Below are 15064 nucleotides of genomic sequence, written 5' to 3'. Positions count from 1 at the left end.
AAAATTTTAAATAGCAGCAATATCATATTAGACTCCATCCATACCATCAAATCTAGTAGCAGATTAAAATAATGTTAATGATAAATTGAGTGATACAGACAGCTAATCTGCATCATTTAGGTGAAATAAAATGTTTGGAGTGCAGCACATCGAGTCATGGTCACTCACAGTCCAGGCTCTGGAATCAGACCAATTTGAGTTCACATCTCAACTCTGCCACTTACTAAATGTTTGACCTTGAAGTTGTTTAAACTTTGAAACATCAGTTTGCTCAACCCAAATAGAATTGTCATGAAGAGTTAACAAAATCTGACATATTGTGAGGACTCCATAAATGTTGAAAGAATATTTACTCTTATTTGAGGTATAACATGTTTTACAGAGCAGAATTTCTCTGTTCAAATGGTTTAAATATTCCCCAATCCCCCCAGGAACCTTGTTAAAATGCAGATTCTGGTTTAGTAAGCCTGTGTGGGGCCTGTGAGTCTACATCTTTAAAAGCTTCCAGGTTGGTATCCATACTGCTTGTTCACAAACCAAGGGTATGCAGGAGAAAGAACACAAGCTTTGGATTTATCCATCCATGGACTGGAATCCTGCCTCCACACATGTTAACAGTATGACCTGGCCAAGGTCAAGCTTCCTCGTTTCTGAGATGAAAGGAATAATATGCATTTCTAATTACATCAGTTTTCATTTAAATGAAAAATAGTGTATTCACACAAGACCTGCATATTGTATGTGCTTCACAAATCTAAATTCAGTTTATAAGAAATGCTTTAGTGCTCCCTCTAGTATGGGATACTGATAGCTTCCCTTCCTGAAAGAGCTGAAAATTCCTATTTTCTTTGAACACTTAATTGAAATTCTATTGTTATGAAATCAACATAAACATTGTTTTAAAAGTTTGTCAGTACATGGCAAGCAAGTCAATTTATAACCGATGTTTTGGGAACAGATGGGAGGAAATGCTGCAGGCAAGCAGTGGGCCTAAGGTCACGGTAGATAGAATTTCTTTAAGTGTAGTTAACAGAAAAGAAGCTAGCTCATGAAGTATTGTGTCTTACTAGTATGACTTTTACTTTGTTTTAGTATGGAAAATTAACATACATCACAATATAGAGGTTTAATGAACCTCACATACCCATTACTAAGCCTCAGTAGTTATCAGCACATGGCCAATCTTAGTTTGACTCTCACCTTCTTCCTCCATCTCTGAGGTTTTTTTAAAGCAAATCCAGAATGTGATATTATTACATCCATAAATATTTCAATATAGGGGATCCCTGGGTGGGTGGCTCAGCGGTTTAGTGCCTGCCTTCAGCCCAGGGAGTGATCCTGGAGACCGGGGATCGAGTCCCACGTCGGGCTCCTGCATGGAGCCTGCTCCTCCCTCTGCCTCTGCCTCTCTCTCTCTGTATCTCTCATGAATAAATAAAATAAAATCGTAAAAAAATTTTTTTAAAAAATTTCAATATATATCTTTAAAGATTTATTTGAGGAGGAGCAGGGGCAAAGGGAAAGGAAGAGAATCTCAAGCAGACTCCCCGCTTAGGGCAGAGCCCGACTCAGGGCTGGAGCTCATGATCCTGAGATCATGACCTGAGCTGAAGTCAAGAGTTGAACACTCAACCCACTGAGCCACCCAGACACCCTTCAATATATATCTTTAAAAACAAGGATTCTTTTTCTAAAAAAAAAAAAAAAAAATCAACCTTACCATTATAAAAATCATTTCAAACAAAAATGCAACTATTGAATTTATATTTAAATTACCATACAAGGGGATCCCGGGTGGCTCAGCAGTTTAGCCCCTGCCTTCAGCCCAGGGTGTGATCCTGGAGTCCTGGGATCGAGTACCACATCAGGCTCCCTGCATGGAGCCTGCTTCTCCCTCTGCCTGTGTCTCTGCCTCTCTCTGTGTGTGTCTATCATGAATAAATAAATAAAATCTTTTAGGGATCCCTGGGTGGCGCAGCGGTTTGGCGCCTGCCTTTGGCCCAGGGCGCGATCCTGGAGACCCGGGATCAATCCCACGTCGGGCTCCCGGTGCATGGAGCCTGCTTCTCCCTCTGCCTGTGTCTCTGCCTCTCTCTCTCTCTCTCTTTCTCTCTCTGTGTGACTATCATAAATAAATAAAAATTTTAAAAAATAAAAAATAAAAAAATAAAATCTTTTAAAAAAAATAAATTACCGTACAATTTTTACTACAGGCAATAGGATGTTAGAGTAGAATTCAAAATAGCCCAACACTTAAGAACAAAATAAATACACTTGTTTCCTAACCATTGCTATTGTCAAAGGAGGCAGAACAATCATTGTCTCATATACAGGACTGACCTTTTCAGCATCCCTCAGGGCTCCCTGTGGGTTCTAATTGGTCTGCTAAGTCTAGGTATTGATATCCACTCATGTTGTCCTCTATATTCTTGGGCTTCCCCTGCTTAATTGTTTATAGCTGAGGAGAGAGAGATTGCTTTTCACTTTAGCCAGGAGCAGGGCACTCCTGACAAGCTGCTCTGAGGTCTAGGCTCTCACAAAAAACGTTAGAGCTGGAAGAGATTTCAGTTACAGCCACTAGATAGGAAAATGGGCAGGAATGGTAAGGGACTTGCACTGTCTTATGATTACCTAAAAACCTCTCAAAATACAAGCAAATTATTGCACATCTAATCTGACCTTTCTGTGATGATGAAATTTTGATCAAGGAGTTTGATCCTTATTTTACAGCATTTGATTAGCCTAACTTCCTGCTAAGGGCCTAACTTTCTTTTTTGGTTCGGACACTTAAAAATATACAAATCAGTAAAAATAAAGTTATTAAGGAAGAAGAAAGGCTTTTCAATGTTATCTCATTAAAATCTTCCTTGAACTCATGAAACTTCCATTTTAATTTCTAATTATAAAATATTTCAAGTATATGAATATCAAAAAATATATCTGTTGACATTAATATGCATTAATAATATACATATTATATAAAATTAATATAATAGTACCACAGAAAGTTTTCCCCTCTACAATTTTCTTTCATTGAATATTTTTGATGCATGACATAGATATAGGGTATATAATCCTCTTAGAATGTTTTTTAGGGGCACCTGGGTGGCTCAGTGGTTGAGAGCACCTGCCTTCAGCTCAGGGTGTGATCTTGGGGTCCTAGGATTGAGTCCCGGTTCTCCCTCTGCCTATGTCTCTGCCTCTCTCTCTTTCATGAATAAATAAATAAAATTTTTAAAAAAGATTTTATTTATTTATTTTGAGAGAGAGAGGGAGAGAGCAAGAGCAGGGGGAGGGGCAGAGTGAGAGGGACAAGCAGACTCCCCACAGAGCAGGGAGCTTGAGTGGGGCTCAATCCCAGGGCCCCAGGATCATGACCTGAGCCGAAGGCAGACACTGAACTGCTTAACCTACTGAGCCATCTGGGTGCCTCTCTTAGAATTTTTTAAAGAAAGCCCACTCTACTCACATACTTTTCCAATCTTTTCTTCATTAGAGTTAGTCTTTGTCTTAAAAATAGGTGAACTTAATTCCCTTTAAGTCAATTAACTTAATTAACTCAGTCAATTGTTTTGTGTGTTTTATATTTTTACATGAATTATGTACTACATGTATAATTTGCAAATTGCTTTTTTCACTCAGTGTTATATTTTCAAGATTGAGCCATATAGATGTATATAGGTAGGTTTTGAATTGTTCATTTTAATTGCCATATATAGAATTGTATAAATAAGCCAGTTTATTAATTAATTCACTGTCCTTCAGAGAAACAGATTATTCTATTAGACATTTTTTTTGTTGGGAGTTATCACTAGGTGCCCTATAGTCTTTGCAAATAAATGGCATCTTTGTAGATATATATTGATTCATTTATTATTTATTAGTATAATAAAAATTAAGGTTATATAATTGTTGGCTATATGTGTGAGCCTGTTGTTGATCTTTATGTATTGATCCTATATCCACCAGTTTTGCTGAACTCTTATTCCAATAGCTTACCTATAAGTAGATTTTCCTATCGGGAATCAGATTTTCTCAGCTCACTATTTTCCTTAATATTTTTACTGTAACAATATACAGATTTTTGGATTTATCAGAATTCTAGGGTAAGAGCTACTGAAAGCTAAAGAAACAGATGGGTTCTCACTTGAGAGAAGCAGCCAGACCTGGGGGACTGCCCACCAAAAGCTCACTCATAGAGGGTGGAAGGGTTTTTGAAAGGAGCGAGACTTGCAGAACTGGTTGGGGCCTCATGAGATGACAGATGGCTGCATAATCTGTGATATGATCCCTTCCTCTGTGTCTTAACGTGTTTTTAGCAAAAATGAAAACAATCACATGCTTGGTCTCACTGATATTTTTGCAGGAACTTCTAAAGAAATGTTTTGCATCTAGACATGATGCAAGGATGGTAGGCCTGAAGCTTGCATGGGAGCCAGGACTCAAGCCTGAGGAGGTGGAACCTGAAATCCTGCAGAGCTATTGCCCATCCTCCAGAAGGAGAATTTAAGCCAAGTTTCCTTATCCTTTTAGGGTAGGAAAGTTCCTAAGTGATACTTGAGTTTCCATTGACGGCACCTGAGCTGCATGTTCCCCCACACGCTGTCAAAAGATTCACTTACTTCCCCTCCCACACACACACACACATTTCTTCTTTCAAGTTTTGTGAGTTTGCTGATTTTTTGGCTTTCATTAAAATTAGAGTGTGATCTGAGGAGCATGAGAAAAAATATCACTCTCAAATTAATCTCCTTAATGGCTTGTCATTAGGGCAAAATTCCATCATTAGATCATTTCCTCAGGGCCCTCTACACATATAAGGAATTAGAGCCTTATATTAGCTGAGGAAGTAGTAAACTAATATTAGATAACAAATTATTGTTCATGTACATTAGCTTATGTATTCAACTCATTGCTATGGGAGAAGGAGAAGACAATGAGGGGAGAGCTTGGAGCATAAGGGCAAACTACCTGAGTTGAACCTCCCTCTTCCATTTACTAACTCTATGTTATTTGGGGCCATTACTTAACTGCTCAGTTTACCCATCTGTGCCTCAGTTTACCCATCTGTGAAGTGGAGCTCTCACTTACCACGTAGAGAGGCTGTGAAGATTGAGTGAGTTAAACTTTGTCAAGCACAGGGATGCCTGAGTGGCTCAGCAGTTGAGCGTCTGCCTTTGGCTCAGGGTGTGATCCCAGTCTAGGGATCAGGTCCTGCATCAGGCTCCCTGTGAGGAGCCTGCTCCTCGCTCTGCCTATGTCTCTGCCTCTCTGTGTGTCTCTTATGAATGAATAAATAAAATCTTTTAAAAAAACTTTGTCAAGCACTTAGAACAGTGCCTGCCACATAGAAAGTGCTATTTATTATTAGCCTTAATTATTAGTATCACTAGAGAAAAGCAAAACCCTGAAGAAATGGCCCAAAAGACAGATCATTTTGAAGGAATAATGAGATGGGGAAAATCTATCTACAGCATGTGACAAACTATACAGTTGGAGACAATGGAGAGAAGGGGCACCTAGAGTAACAATGGGGGCTTTGGAGATAAGGTAACAAATAGAGATGTATTATCTTTTGAAGTTTTACATAGAACAATGTCTAGATGCCTATTTCTGGCATTGGGGGGGATTCGAAAAGTTCTTCACCATGTATACCATAGTGGTAAGCTTCTGCTGCAATAATGTGGCATAAGAAGGTAGCCTCAAGCTCAATGGTATACAACACTAGGCACATATTTATTACTGTGGGTCTGCAGGTCAATAAGAATTGGTTCCAGACTACACATCTGCTCCAGAAGGCTTATTCAGTGGTCCAGACTGAGGGCTAATGGCCACCTGGACCATGTTCTTCTCCTGGTGGAGGTCAGAAGCTTCCAGAAGCCATATTCCATTGGCCAAAACAAGCCACATGGCCAAGTCCAACATCCAAGGGATGAGGAAGTACTGTTTTCCCATGGAGGTGGGCAGGGAAAGGGGGGAATATATACGGAACAACAGTCTTATCTTCTACAACTTCCATCTAAGACTTCATAGGTTTGATCATGTCTCTTCTCAGCTTTTGTTTTTTCAGACTGAGGAATTCAAGTCTCTTCTCTCCTGATAAATAAGTCACTCCCTTCCTGCTTTGCTTTCCCTCTCTGATCTTTCTACCCAAACTGGAAGTAACCCAGTTTGTTGGTCTTCTTGATTACATGTACATATTGAACTTTAAAGTTGGAAATAGATTCCAATATTCTTTTCTGTGATCAAGATGAATAAATTAAATGAAAGGAACATTTTTGGAGTCAGCTACATGCCAGGCACCAAGCTCTATATTCTTCATACCATTTTAGGTGTTCTTCGTATGTTATCCCCTTCAATCCTCAAAATCAAATACCTCTAAGGAGTAGGCAGGCAATGAGTAAAGCAAGTAAGATAATTTTCTCACTTAATATGTAACTATTTCACAGCGGTATTGTTTAGTCTCAATCAAAAAGAACCTCTGTTGAAATTTTTTTTTTCTCTGTTGAAATTTAAGCCCCATTTTTTTTTTTTTTTTTTTTAAGCCCCATTTTTAAGCTAAGGTTTCAGCTGGCATTTTTGCTGTACACCAGTTTTTCCTATGGGCCACTTCAGAAGAGCCCATTAAATTGCCTTCTTTAGACATGGACACACTTTGCACACTAAACACTTAGAAATCTCTTCCACAAAGAACACTGCTCTCTTTTAATTTTATTTAAATACGTATCTGTTATGACCTAAATTTAATTTTCCCATTTTTGTTAGGAATATGCATACACAGATATTTCACTTTCCTCTTGATATAAGAAAATGACTACACAAGAGTGATGTCAAGTGGCAACTGACATTTAGCTATATTGTTGGGGCTTATGAAAGGAAACCTGTCCTATAGGAAATGGTAAAGACAGTGGTGAAATAGAGTGCAATATGGGGCGGCATCACTCTGTCTAGGCAATTATTGCTATTTAGGAATTCAAGCCCAGCATTGCCAGACCTTCTCTTTCTTTAGACAAGTCAGGAATCCAGATTTTTTTGTATGTAAAATTCTCAATGTTTAAATATCACCAATCACCAAAATATCATTAGTTTAGTACAGAATACAAAATTAGATGCAGGTGAACAGAATTCTCCAGCTGGTGCCTTAGGGAACTGGGATTCCTTTACCTCGTGAAGCTGCCTCCTCAACAAATGGTTTCCAAGGTCACCACTACAGAGGAAGAAAAGTGATGATGCACACCAGCTCTTAAGTGCTTTGGCCAGGAAATGACACGCATCATTTCATTTCACAGTTCGTTGATCAGATGGAGCTGCTTGATTCCAAAGAAGGCAGGAAAGTGAAGGGGAGAAGGTGGATATTTGATGACTGCTCACTCTATCATAGCAATTAGTTCAAAACAAGCAGAATAAACCAGCAAAATCTCTGGGCAAATCAAACTAAATACAAGTGCAACTAGATTAAATCTACGGGCTAATGTACTAGAGTCATTTTACAATTGGAAACAACTAGGGCTCACAGAGACTTAAGAGCTGCTGTGCATCATCTCTTTCTTCCTCTGCAGTGGTGACTTTGGAAACCATGTGTTGAGGTGACAGCTTCACAAGGTAAATTTTAAATTTAAAATATAAAGTTTAAATTTTATATTCTTTTTAATATTCTACTGCTGGGTATTTTTTAATCGATTGACTAGTACAGATAGGCATCTATACTTCCTACATATCCCTTAAAACTAGTCTGTGTCTGATATTATATAAATTTTCACAATTAACAAGAACTTTATGAACTCTAATATTTGATTTACAAATTTGGTGTAGTCCAGTGTCCCAAACTTGTGCGAGCATAGAATCAGCTAGAGAACATATTCAGACACAGATTACTGAGCTCCACCCCAGAGTTTGATTCAGTAGGTAGGAGTGAGTGTTCGATAAGAATTTGCATATTTATTTATTTCATTTTTAGAAAGGATTTTACTTATTAGAGCATGAACAGTGGGAGGGGCAGAGGGAGAAGTAGGTTCCCCACTGAGCAGGGAGCCTCGACAACATGGGGCTCAATTCCAGGACCCTGAGATCATGACTTGAGCTGAAGGTAGATGCTTAACTGACTGAGCCACCCAGGTGCACCAAGAATTTGCATCTCTAACTAGTTTTCATGTGATGTTGTCCTGCTGGCCTGGGGGACATTTTAAGAACCAGTGGCCTAGAATTAGGTCCTAAGTTCTAGAATGAGCCCGACAACAAATTAATCATCCTGGGAGAATAAGTTGGCCTCTGAGTTTTCATTGCATCATTAATACAGTAAGTATTTTGGATCAGTTCTCTTGGTTTATGATTCTAGGATTAGGAACTATCTTTATAAAAAAAAAATCAACAAACTCTAAAATACCTGGGGTTAATGGAAGGGGTGCATATTGACTGGGAAGGAGCATGAGGAAGATACTAGGGACATTCTAGTTCTTGATCTGGATGGTAGTTATGTGTGTATACCTAGGTAAAAATTCATCAAGCTGTATTAATTTAAGATTAATATACACTATACATACATATGCATATTTGCCTCATTAAAAAGGTCAAGAATATGCTTCTTGCTAAAAATAAAAGGTAAATGCTTTTACACTAATTCTGATTTTTTTTTACTAATTCTGATTTTTATTTTTAGTGTGATACAACTAATATTTCTTTTTATTGCCTTGCACAAATAATATTCACCAACATAATAAAAAGTGATGGAAAATTAAGTTTTAACAACCACACATTTGTACAGGTAAAGGGTATTAAAACTGCTACCAGCAGGAACATGACTCCACATTTTATTTACCTTCAGAGACTAAGGTAATAAGGAATCTAGGAGTATTGCAGAGGTTGAGGTGGAGATGGGAGAGCACATTCTTCTGTGTCTCATAAGTTCAGCCTGGTCATCAAGGAACCTTTGGTCACCAAATAACCTGGGTGAATATCATCCAGGTGGTCAACTTTGAGCATGAAAGTATGAAGGATTTTGCCTTTTCCCTACTAAGGGAGCAAAAGATCAGAAGTACATTTCACTTGCATTGGCTTGATTAAATGAATTTGACCAGAAAACAAAACATGTAAAGACCAAACATGTTAAATAGTTTAGCCAGTTGTGTCTCATAGTCTGGACATGGAGTGTATGCTCTAGAATGAGAGAAATGACTGATCTTCCAATCTGTCTTGGTCCTTGCCTCTCAGGGTGATGGAGCAAATGTACACACCTCTTCCCAACCCTGTGTGCAGTAACATTACGTTAGTAGCTTGAAATTGGTTGTTTATCAGTAAATGCTACAAATGGGGAATGCTTTATTTTAGATAGCTGGCTGACCAGCACCTCACATCACTGCTTATCCTGCCTCTTGCAGTGGAGACTCTGGCCACACTGAAGGTGCTTCTGGTATCTAAAGGTATGTATTTTTTTTTCATACCATGTGAAGCCTAATTTCAACTTAGCTTCTTCATCTGACATTCAGCCAAAGAAACAGCTGGATGTTCCTATACTGCAAGAAAAGTTGGCTATTTTGGGCTTACATAGAAAACTGGTTTTGTGTCTGTATCTCAATAGAGTAATATTTTTGACTAAAGCTATGTAGTGAGTGATTTTAGGCATTTTTCAAATATAAACTCAAGGTTCCAGAGGTAATCATGTGCTGATTTAAGACCATTGCTGCTGTGCAAGCTGTGGCTCCTAAGCGGACCAGTTCCCATACTAATATGCATATCCTGTTGATAGGAAGCCTCACTGATAAATAGTTGATTAACACACAGTTTGTAAAAGTTATGTGTATTATATATTATATTCTTACAGAGTAAACTAAAGAGCAGAAAGGATTAAGGAAATCATAATAGGAAGTACATTTATTGTAAATAATCACCATATGGATGGACCCACACAGCTCAAACCTGGGTTGTTCAAGGGTCAACTGTATACAAAATGCAATGATTGAACATATATAAGGTCAAAAGAAAATTTGAGGGCCCTTGTGACTATGAGGCCAAAGCCAGTGGCCTTCGTTGCTGCTTGTTATAAGCCTTGGGCAGCTTTGGGACAGATATCCATCCTCCTTCCCCATTCCCAATGTGTTCAGGTGGGCTCTGTGCCATGAATAGTCTATCTGATATCCAGGCTTCTCTTCTTCCTCCCCAACAAAATTACAATTTTGCCTGAGGATCAACATGCTAACTAAAATTTCTAGTCTCCCAGTATCCCTTACACTTGGGACAGGCCATATGACCCCTTCCTGGCATCTTTATTTCTTTTTTTTTAATTTTTTTATTTTTATTTATTTATGATAGGCACACAGTGAGAGAGAGAGAGAGAGGCAGAGACATAGGCAGAGGGAGAAGCGGGCTCCATGCACCAGGAGCCCGACGTGGGATTCGATCCCGGGTCTCCAGGATCGCTCCCTGGGCCAAAGGCAGGTGCTAAACTGCTGCGCCACCCAGGGATGCCAGCATCTTTATTTCTCCATCATTTGCCAGGCACTAGGGATAAGGATGAACAGTTTCTGGATGTGCTCACAGAGTTGGGCAATGAGTAGCAGAAGCTACCCTAGAGATACATGTATGAATAGTCCCAGATAAGTCAGTTGCCTCTTTGAACTATCATTCTTAGGTTGAGTGTCCATACAATTTATTCCAAACCATGACACTTTTGAGGGTGAAAGGGGATGCTATTAATAGTTATGCTGGGATGACAGGAATAAGTCTGTTCAGTCCTGGGTCATCGTATTCTCAGGGACTCAGAAAGCTGTAGTTCTTTTTTTTTTTTTTTTTTTAAGATTATTTATTTATTCATGAGAGACACAGTGAGAGGCAGAGACAGTGGCAGAGGGAGAAGTAGGCTCCATGCAGGAGCCTGATGTGGGACTCAATCCCGGGACTCCAGGATCACACCCTGGGCTGAAGGCAGGCTCTATACCGTTGAGCCACCCAGGCATCCCAGAGAGCTGTAGTTCTATCCAGATTTTCTTTTTTCTTGTTTTTTTTTCCAACTCAAATGAACATTTATCAATCCCATATTAAGTGGGACATGGTAAAGAAGTGTTCCTCCACCATCTGTGTACAATTCCCTCGTCTCTGCTTTTTCTTTTCAGGTACATCGTATGTCCACTAGTTTTTTAGTTATATGTTTTATAATTAGGTAGTCCTATAATGTAATGGCAGCCTTGTTCAGAAGTTTAGAATCTTCTTAGAAAGTGATGGATAGCAGAGTGATGGTCACAGCTAATGACAATGCTTTATTTTAAATAAGTACTGAGAAGCATTCACTACTTCCCGTAGAGGTGCTGGTCTGGTCTGGTGCTTTAGTCATGATAAATAGCAGTGATAGCTGCATAATTGTCACTCATAAAAACTCTTAGTGTAAATTGAATTGGAATCAACTGTGGCCTCTGGCTTCTTCCACAAAGTTGAAAGTGTTTGATTCCCTATCAGTAGACAATTTAAAAGCCTGTGTGTTCTCCAAATACCTGTCAATGGTGAAATCCAGGTCAGTGGTCAAGTCTATGTCAGCAGTCAGTTCCAGACATAGTGTGGGGAAATTCCCAGTCGGAAAGAACCAGGCAGAGAGGATCAATGCCTTCTGAAGTATGGTCCCGGTAGGGAGTGCAGGAGGCTCCCCAACACAAGTAGAGAGATTGTAGGCAGGCCTCTGGTGATCCAGAATTTCTAATCCTCTCTTCCCTCTTCACCCCCTTCCTTCCCTCCTGTGTAGATCCTCAAATGCCCTGTTGCATTACCTTGAAAGCCCATCACAGAAGAGTGATTTGCTTTGCCCAGTGTAAGATAGCACCCAGTAATTACATAATCCCTCCCAACACCCAGAGCTCCTGAGCAGCTTGCTCTGGAGGTGGATGGAAATAACCCGCCATTTCAGTTTTTATAACCCATGCAGGAGTGAGAATGTTATTTTTAGGGCACAGTAATTTAAAAGCTCTTGATGGCCTGGGGGGAAATTTTAATGCTTTAGGGAAATGAAGTGGGTTCTGTCTTTTCTTTTGTAGCCAGTGTCCAGAATGAGTTCTTTCTTTGTAGTACAGGAAACAGTGCACTGCTTACTGGCACCTAGGATTTTAATCAGTGCTAAATATAGCCAACTTAGAGACCTTTAAACTGTTGGAATTTAGGGCACACTCCTAAATTATTATATATATAACTATTATGGCCTATGCAGTAGATAAACTTAGTATCCTAAGTTCCATTCATTCATTCCTTCACCAGCATCCATTTTGGTTTTGGGGGGATCAAGATGCTATCTTTTGTTCCAGATGGGCCCAGAGCAAATGTCAGATACACAAAGGGTGAATTTTCCTTAGTTTGGATTGCTCCAAAAGCAGACCTTGAGACAAGGATTTCAGTGCAAGTAATTTGTTCAGGACTGTAGTGAGGGAAGGGATAAGGGAGAATGGAAGGGTGAAGGGCCAATAAGACACATGTTAATCAGCAGGCTGCTGCTGTCAGCAACTGGGGCTTAATCTTGCCCAGGCCTATCTGAGAGTGTGCTGGGACATGCCAGCAAACTGTCCCACTGGGGGGTGGGGGATGAGAGTTGGGGTATTTATACATTTATCCCTCAATGTCTTAGGTTGCTCCAGGGTCTTAGCTCTTTGACATTTCTGGCCTGCCTAGAGTGGACTCAATAATGCCCACTCCCTAAGGTCAGAAAATGTCCTCAAATAGAGAGACATGGGCAGTCCTCCAGGGAGGCAAAGAACATAGGGGTGGGGCACTGAGACAGACTCTGATGCAAGAGTCAGAGTCAGGTTCATCAATGGGCTGTGTATTCCTTATTTAAGACAGTTTGGTCTTTTGAAAGATCCATTTTTGCCTTGCAGGATCTGTTTGCCTTTTAAGTAAAGTAGCAGAAAATCCAGTTGTAGCTATCAGCTGTGAAGCAAAAGCAAGTAGGAACTGAAGCCTTCACCATTTGCAATTCCCAACCCCCTTCTACAACTGTACCCAAATGAGGTCACCCTCTCCCTGTAGAGTCAGTCAGCACAAGTCTGGGCAAAAGATGATGCCATTGACACTCAACTGAAAACTGAGACAGCAGCATTTGCAAGACACAGGAAAGAACAGGAGCTCAGACTCCATCATCTATATGTAGACAATGCAGGTGACAGTGTTTGATACCTATGGTGGCTATGACGATTAAATCCAGTGAGGAGAAGATTCCCAGCAGAGTGCCAGTGCCCATATTAGAGCTCTTGCAAACAAATAAGAAGGCTCAAATATGTTGTTTTAATTCTTCTTCTGAAAAGAGAAAACACTTGTTTTCGTTTTGTTCATAAAAATAACATATACTTCTGGTAATTGTAGAAAAGTTAGAAAATATAGGAAAAGGTGAAGAAGAGAAAAGTCTGTAATTCTATGCTCCAATCTTTTACAAATATGTAAACAAAATAGATTAACTTATAAATATGTAATTACAACTCAGATCTTTTATAATACAATCATATATTAGAAGCAGTTGGGATCCTTCTACATATATGATTTGGTATCTGCCTTTTATATAGTGTATCATGGGTTGTATGATTCTGTAAGTCACTGATAATTCTTCAAAATGCTTCTGTCATCTGAACTATATTCCGTCACCTGAATATGCTGTAAACCATTCACGATTCTTCTCTGAACTTGTGGTGAACACCTTTGTGCTGACCACTTGACCTCTGGATATTTCACTGGGATGTACTCTCAGGTGCGGGACTACAGATTCAAAATGGAATGAAACCAGAAAGGACAGAGTTGAGGGGAAGACTCCTACCAGCAGTCCCTGGTGGAAATTGGTGACATGTGAAGATGACTCTCCTTGGCTGTGGAGTTGTAGGCCAGGCCTGCCAACATAGAGATCAGAGTCCTTCAGCTTGCAGAACCCTAGAGTTAACCTCTGCCCACACCCTCTTTGTTGTTTTTCAGATAAGGAAACTGAGTTGCAAAGATTTGCCAGATGTGGCTATGCCATCAGACTCCAGACTTGGGTTGTTTTTAGAAATTAAATTACATCATGGCACTGAAAATGGAATGGCCAGATGGCTAGCTGCCCAGCCAGAAGTGAGGCTATGTTCCTCTGGTGCCTGGGAGCCTGAAAGAGCACTGCCTTCCCCATCAGCTGACTATACATAAAAGGATAAAATATCTCTTCCTAAATTTGGAAGGACCACAAGGTTTGGTGAAGTGCCTAGGAACAACAACAACAACAACAAAAAAACCGGAAGGAACACAATCCATTGAATCAGAGCAAGTCAATGAAACCCACACTGGGAAAGGCAAAGCACTTTCGAGAGAGCAGGTAGTTCTTTCCTTGTTTGTTGAATGGATGCTGGGGCTCCAGGGATGATGTATGTTACAGACATTGTCAGAGTCCCTCAGCACATAGCATTCCCAGATATGTCAACCACTTCCTACTACAAGCACCTGAATTTTGCCTGAGGGCTTTCACTGGCTAAAGGAATCTTGTTCAATCCTATCTGGACAGGCAGCCTAGAAGTGCAAGATCCCTTCTGGAGCAACTCCCAGCCAATGACCTATGGGACTCAGTGTTTAAATATCCCTGTTTCCTTGCCCCTTGGGTAGGACATCTTTTTTCTATGCCATCTCACCAGGCCCCAGTGGAAGGAGGTCCCAGATGTCCGTGGCAATAACCTGCTCATTAACACACTCTGTAGTGGGTTCCTTTTCCTTCCCTGTCTCATTTTCCTACTCCCCTCCCAGTCTGGCATCACCCTCAAGTCAGATCCTTGCATCTGTGTCTGCTCCTAGGGAAGCCCAACCTAAGGCAATGTAGCCCTTTCAGAATTAATTGTAGGAAATCCTGAAAAGGGAAACTTCAGTTAGTGGAGTAAAAACAAACTGATGCAGATGTTAGAATTATCAGACAAGGACATAAAGACCATTATTATAACTGTATTCTATATTTTCAAAAAGATATTAAGACGAGACATGGAAGATACTCTAAAGCCCAACAGAACTTCTAGAATTAGAAGCAACCCAAGATACATATATGTTATGGATGCAGTGGAGGAGGATCCCAAGCTGACAGGCAGAAGCCAAATTA

The 15064-nt window shown here is 39.9% G+C and overlaps 1 protein-coding gene across 3 annotated transcripts in view; it reads left to right on the top strand.

The window, feature by feature from the left end:
- POMGNT2 (protein O-linked mannose N-acetylglucosaminyltransferase 2 (beta 1,4-)) overlaps positions 1 to 15064 on the top strand; it is a 139713-nt gene that overhangs the window by 7218 nt on the left and 117431 nt on the right. The window contains exons 4-6 of one of the 3 annotated variants that reach the window (XM_049100094.1): positions 4081 to 4106; positions 4367 to 4534; positions 9329 to 9416. The gene's annotated coding sequence lies outside the window, so the exon portion shown is untranslated. Of the gene's footprint in view, positions 1 to 4080; positions 4107 to 4366; positions 4535 to 9324; positions 9417 to 15064 lie in introns of all 3 variants that reach the window. The other 2 variants (XM_049100093.1, XM_025461102.3) reach the window with 2 other exon arrangements.

This window comes from Canis lupus, chromosome 23 (assembly GCF_003254725.2).
Source record: "Canis lupus dingo isolate Sandy chromosome 23, ASM325472v2, whole genome shotgun sequence".
Classification (NCBI taxonomy): domain Eukaryota; kingdom Metazoa; phylum Chordata; class Mammalia; order Carnivora; family Canidae; genus Canis; species Canis lupus.
Note: the sequence above shows the minus strand (reverse complement) of the source record. Positions and strands in the feature narration are given on the sequence as shown.